Consider the following 6,000-nt stretch of genomic DNA (forward strand, 5'->3'; position numbering starts at 1 on the left):
TTCGGGAAAACGATCCAGGCAGCAGCGGGTAGTAGTCATTCAAGAGGGGAGAGTCTGGAGACCAGCGTTGTAGTCCAGGCATGGCGAGGTCAGAGCTTGCACTTTGTGTGGAGAGGAAGGAGCAGGAGATGTTGTGGCCAGGGAATCTAGCGGGATTTGGCAGTCGACTGCGTGTGAGAGTTGAATAATAACAAAGAGTCAAAGATGACGTCAAGGTTCAGGCTTCCGGGATGGGAGAACGGTGGTGTTGACCGATTGAAAAAATCGGGGGCGGGGGCGAGTGGGTTAAGGCGAAAAGGTGAGGAGTTTGGTTTTTGTCATGTTGTGTTGGAGGGGCCAGCAGGACACCTAAGTGGAGATGTCCTGGAGGCACGAGGAAATGCAGGAATGAAGGTCAGGGGAGAGGTCTGGGCGAGAGAGATAATGAGGGAGGAATGGAAGAGTTGTTGAGCCGAATTAAAATGTTAAAGTCGTCAGAGTTGTTAGCTGAATTAAAGCAAGAGGGTGTGGAATTTGGAATGGGAGAAGTCGGCCCAGAGCCTGGATTTCTATCAGTTGAGGTCAGATGCACAGGTACAGAAGCGGAGCAAGGGGCTGTGGGTTAGAGCTGTGAGGGTGATGAAGGGATAAGGGGACCCAGGAGTTGAAGCTGGGAGAGGGCGGAGTGAATGAAGGATGAGTACTTCCGCCTCCAGAAAAGGGAGGGATGGGAGGGAGTCCAGGTGAGGTGAGTGTGGATCTAGGTGCCAATAAGAGATAAGGATCCAATCTGAGAGGGGAGGGTGTGGGAGAGGTGGCTGGTGGGAAGTTTGCCATCAGATTGCGGTGGGGCAGGTAGCCTAGGGCTGAGGGAATATATAGGCCATAAAATTGGTACTTTCCCACAGCCAAATTTCTTTTCATTCCAGCCTAATTTCCCTCGGGCACCGGGTCCTTGCCTACTCGTATGTCTGAGGGATGCTAAAAATCCGACTCCAGCACATTAACAGGGATGCGATAGAAATGGTGTCGTTTCCACTCAGCGGAGAGACTCATCTGAAGACGGGAAGCCGATGATTAGGCTGAGTTAGAGAGGGAAGATGGATGTTGGTGACAGGCCTCGCTGGCGTACAGTCTGACAGGCAGTGGACGCTTAATGTAGTGTACAGGTTTGCAAGACAGAAGCCAAATAGAGCAGCATTGAGAAGTAAATACGAGAGGACAAGAAAGCACCTCGTGAGTTTAAGAGGAGACACGGGCGGGTTTGAGTTTGATAGATGGATGGAAGTCCATCAGAGCAACGGAATGAGTCACGGAGGAATCAGGAAACAAAGGAATGGGGAGCCCGGACTTGGGAGTCGGAGGACCTGGGTTCTAATCCCGGTCGGCCACTTACCTCTTGTATGATCTCAGTCTAGTCATTTTGCTTCTCTGTGCCTCATTTTCCTCGCCTGTAAAGTGGGGAGTGCGAAGAGGTATTTAATCCCCACTTTACAGGCGAGGAAAATGAGGCACAGAGAAGTAAAATGACTAGCCCAGAATTTAGCACAGTGCCAGGCACCTAGCAAGCGCTCAACCAATGTCCCAATCATCATCATTACCTAGCAGAGCTTGTCGGGGGAACTGTCCAAATCATAGCGACAATGATAATAATAGTAGTTGTATTTGTTAAGCACTTACTATGTGCCAGGCAACGTACCGAGCAAGCATTCAATAAATATGATTGATTGATTGAAGTGGCAGAGCCAGGATTAAAACTCAGGTCCTTCTGACTCCCGGGTCCACGCTCTATCCACTAGGCCATGCAGCTTCTCAAATGGGGCTTAGACTGCATTTTCAGCTTCCAGGACTCATTCGCTTCACGGGAAATGGCCACCCGTCCACAAGGATCATCAAGGTGGACGACGAATAGTTCAGAACAACAGAATCCTTTCACGCTTTGGTTCATAAAGTGTCTTTCTGAACAACAAACTCTTAATATAAGCAAGTCTTTCATCAAATTATGTAAGCTGGGAGACATCAACAGTGGATGGACCAGCTTGGTGGTTAGCCATCCAAAATGGTCTGCTTTTCTTAAGCGAAGGCTTCAATCAATCAATCAGTCGATCAACCAGTAGCATTTATCGAGACCTTACTGTGTGCAGAGCACTGTACTAAATGCTTAGGAGAGTACAAGAGAGTTAGTAGACAAGATCCCTGCTCTCGAGGAATTTTTGACCTAACAGGTGGGGGTGCTCATCAAGGGCACAGGGCTTAAAAGGGCACCTGGGCTACAAATAATAGCTGAAACCACATATCCAATCGATCATATTCATTGAATACTTACTCTGTGCGGAGCACTGTACCAAACTCTTGGAAGAGCCCAATATAACAGAGCCAGCTTACAGACTAGAGGGGGAGACAGATATTAATATCAGTAAATTGCGGATGTGTACATAAGTGATGTTATACCTTACTATTTTCCCTATCCTTAATCTATTTTAACATCCGTCTCCACTGTAGACTGTAAGCTATGGGGCATGGGTTTGTCACAGACGGGTCTTTTCAGTCACACCCACCCCATGGTTTTCATCATTAGAAGCATCATCAAGCGCTTAGTACACTGCTCTGCACACAGTAAGTACTCAACAAATACCACTGATGATGATGATCTTAACTGGGCAGCACGCAGTTCAACGATGCAACGATAAACAAGGAATCAGGAATCGAGATTCAGCTCCAATTGAAGGTCAACAGAGTACAGAGGACTCCCACTGTTGGTTCAGAGATTTGAACTTGCAGCCCAAGACTCCACCTGAAATCTGGGGGACTCTGGTCAACGCCCACAAAAATGTGACCCTCAACCGTCATAGTCTCAGTTTCAGATCCTGTCTTCTTCTCATATACCCGACAGTCTCCTCAGAAAAATAACTGTATGGGGAAGCCACAGAGCTAGCGGGAAGTTGCACGGCCTAACGGATAGAGCACGGGCCTAAGAGTCGGAAGGACCTGGGTTCTAAGTCCGACTCCGCCACTTGTCTGCTCTGTGAGACCTTTGAACGTCACTTCTCTGGGCCTCAAGTTATCGCATCTATACAATGGGATGAAGACGTGAGCCCCATCTGAGTCAGGGACTGTGTCCAACCTGTTTAGTAATAATAAATGTTGGTATTTGTTAAGCGCTTACTAGGTGCAGAGCACTGTTTTAAGCGCTGGGGTAGATACAGGTAAATCAAAGTTGTCCCACATGAGGCTTACAGTCTTAATCCCTATTTTACAGATGGAGGGAACTGAGGCACAGTGAACGTGACTTGCTCACAGTCACACGGTGACAAGCAGAGAGCAGCGTGGCCTCAGTGGAAAAGAGCCCCGGGCTTGGAGTCAGAGGTCATGGGTTCGAACCCCGGCTCTGCCACTCGTCAGCTGTGTGACTTTGGGCAAGTCACTTCACTTCTCGGTGCCTCAGTTCCCTCATCTGTAAAAATGGGGATTAAGACTGTGAGCCCACGTGGGACAACCTGATTCCCCTGTGTCTACCCCAGAGCTTAGAACAGTGCTCGCCGGCACATAGTAAGCCGCTTACAATGACCAACATGATTATTATTATTAAGTGGCCAGAGCAGAGATTTGAAACCCATGACCTCGGACTCCCACGCCCATGCTCTTTCCACTGAGCCATCCTGTTTATCTTGTATCTACCTCAGCGCATAGATCAGAGCCTGGTGTATAATAAGCGCTTAACAAATACTAAAAAACAAAACAAAACAAAGAAACCCTGGTGATCTCCATGACTAATGTGTTTCTCTAGTACTCTCTACCATCATGCCCCGCGCCCCCCAGCACACACAAACACACACACACGAACCGTGAAAGGGATTCCAGCCGTTCCACTAGGAGATTGTGCTCCTTTCAAACTGTTCAAGCTTCACCGGTTGCCTTTCTGCGTTGTTGCCTAACAGTGCTAATTCTCTTCTAACAATAAAGGTGTGGGGAAGAGAACTTCTCAGGAGGTCCCTGGGCTATCAGGAGGACAACCTGTGTTTACCCGAGTTGTTTGGCATTCACAGATGCTTAGCGCAGAGCACGGTAAGTAATTAATTTAATGGTTGAGGGAAGTCTTGCAGGACTCATTTAGCAAATCCCAGGGGGCTAGGGAACTTTTTTTGGCCGCTAAAAAAGGGAGGAAATGGAATTCGGCGGGTCAGGGGTTTTCACCCGGTGGGTTCTAGCACCGCTGGCTTAGCGATGCCACGTCCTCGGTGATGCTGAGGGGGATGCGGGGCCCGTTTGAGCAATATGATGGGGACCTTTTCCTCTCAGAGCCATTTCTCTAACAGCAGGTTTCTAGGAAATTGCCCCAAATGATGCTTTAATGACACCCTCCTGGGCCTTCATGTCTAATTTTACCCACATAGCTGAGATTTTCACCCTCCCTCCCTCTCTGTGGCCCCCAAGAGTGGGAGGATGCCGTTGGCCCAATTAGAGCCCCCCAAGAGCTTCTGAGGCTCTGGATTTCACAGGCGACCGTAGCCTTTCGAGGCTTCCGGGGTTCTGAGGAGACAGGCTGGGGCTCTCCCAGGGTTTGGAGCTCACTGGGCAGTGTGGCCTAATGGACAGAGTTCAGAAAGTGAGTGCCTGCCTCACGGTGCCTTCTGGGAGCTCTTGCTCACTGGTGTGGGCCCCATCCTCCTTACGCCTTCCCATCTCAGCTTAGCCGGGGCACCTGACTTTTCCACTCTGGTCGGTTCAGGAGGGCAGGGGTCTGTCTTGGGCCCAAGATCTTTATTTCATCCCCCTCTAGACTGAGCGCTCGTTGTGGGCAGGGAATGTGTCTGTTGTTGTATCGTCACTCTCCCGGGCGCTTAGTACGGTGCCTTGCACACAGTAAGCGCTCAATAAATACGACTGAATGAACCCGGGGTCTACTCCCAATTCTCCCTGCTGCGTGATCTTGGGGAAGACACTGAACTCCCCTAGTAAAGTGTATGCTCCTTGTGGGTGGGGAACAGGCCTCCCTCTTATATTATACTTTTCCATGCCCCATGTGGGTGCCTATTCAGTTTCCTCCAGAAAGAGCGAGGACCTGGGTTCTAATCCCAGCTCTGCCACTTACCTGTTGTGCGACCTCGGACAAGTCACTTAACTTCTCTCTCCCTCAGTTCCCTCGTCTGCAAAATGGGGATTTATACACGTTTTCCCTCTTAGATTGTGAGCCCTAGGTGGGACCTGTTTATCTTGTATCTGTCCCTGCGCTTAGTACCAGTGCTTGGCATATAATAAGAGCTTAACAAATATCACAATTATTATTACTATTAGTATTTAATGGAGAAAGAAATCCTTGCTTCTCCCTATTTCAATCAGGCAATCATATTTATTGAGCACTTCATTCAATCGCATTTATTGAGTGCTTACTGTGTGCGGAACACTGTACTAAGCTCTTGGGAGAGTACGATATAACAATAAACAGACACTCCCTGCCCACAAGGAGCTTACAGTCTAGAGGTCTAATCTACATCACCATTCTCACATCACCACTTCACAGAGGTGATGTGAGGATAAGGTGAAATCGCTGAAAGAAAAGCGTCAAGGGAATGGCAAATTCAAGGTAAGGAACCCTAGGAGGTGGGAGGGAGAATGCTCTGGTGAATACCATTGGCCACGTTATAACCTACCCTCAAAAAAGTCCCATCATGCCCAGGTCTCTTGACCCACTGAATATAGGTTCCATCTTTTTCCCCTCAAAATTTTACCTGCATTAAAGGGAGGTGAGGAAACCTGGGCCCATGGAGTGCAATTACCCCAAAGATGAGGGTAAGTGCTTGTCTTTTAGGGTAGTAGGGAGCCTGAGCTCATTGGCATCTTCCTAAGATTTTTTTTTTTTGGCATGGGATCTGATTCCCCAGAGGATTAGGAGCTAAACAGAACATCAGAACACCAAAGGAAGAAGAAAGAAAATATCCTCATTCAGGTATTTAATGGTCACAGTATGTGACAGCTGGGCCCCTGAAAAGTTATTATGATTATTATGATGTACTAGTACTA

The sequence above is a fragment of the Ornithorhynchus anatinus genome, chromosome X5 (genome assembly GCF_004115215.2).
Source record: "Ornithorhynchus anatinus isolate Pmale09 chromosome X5, mOrnAna1.pri.v4, whole genome shotgun sequence".
In the NCBI taxonomy this organism is placed as follows: Eukaryota; Metazoa; Chordata; class Mammalia; order Monotremata; family Ornithorhynchidae; genus Ornithorhynchus; species Ornithorhynchus anatinus.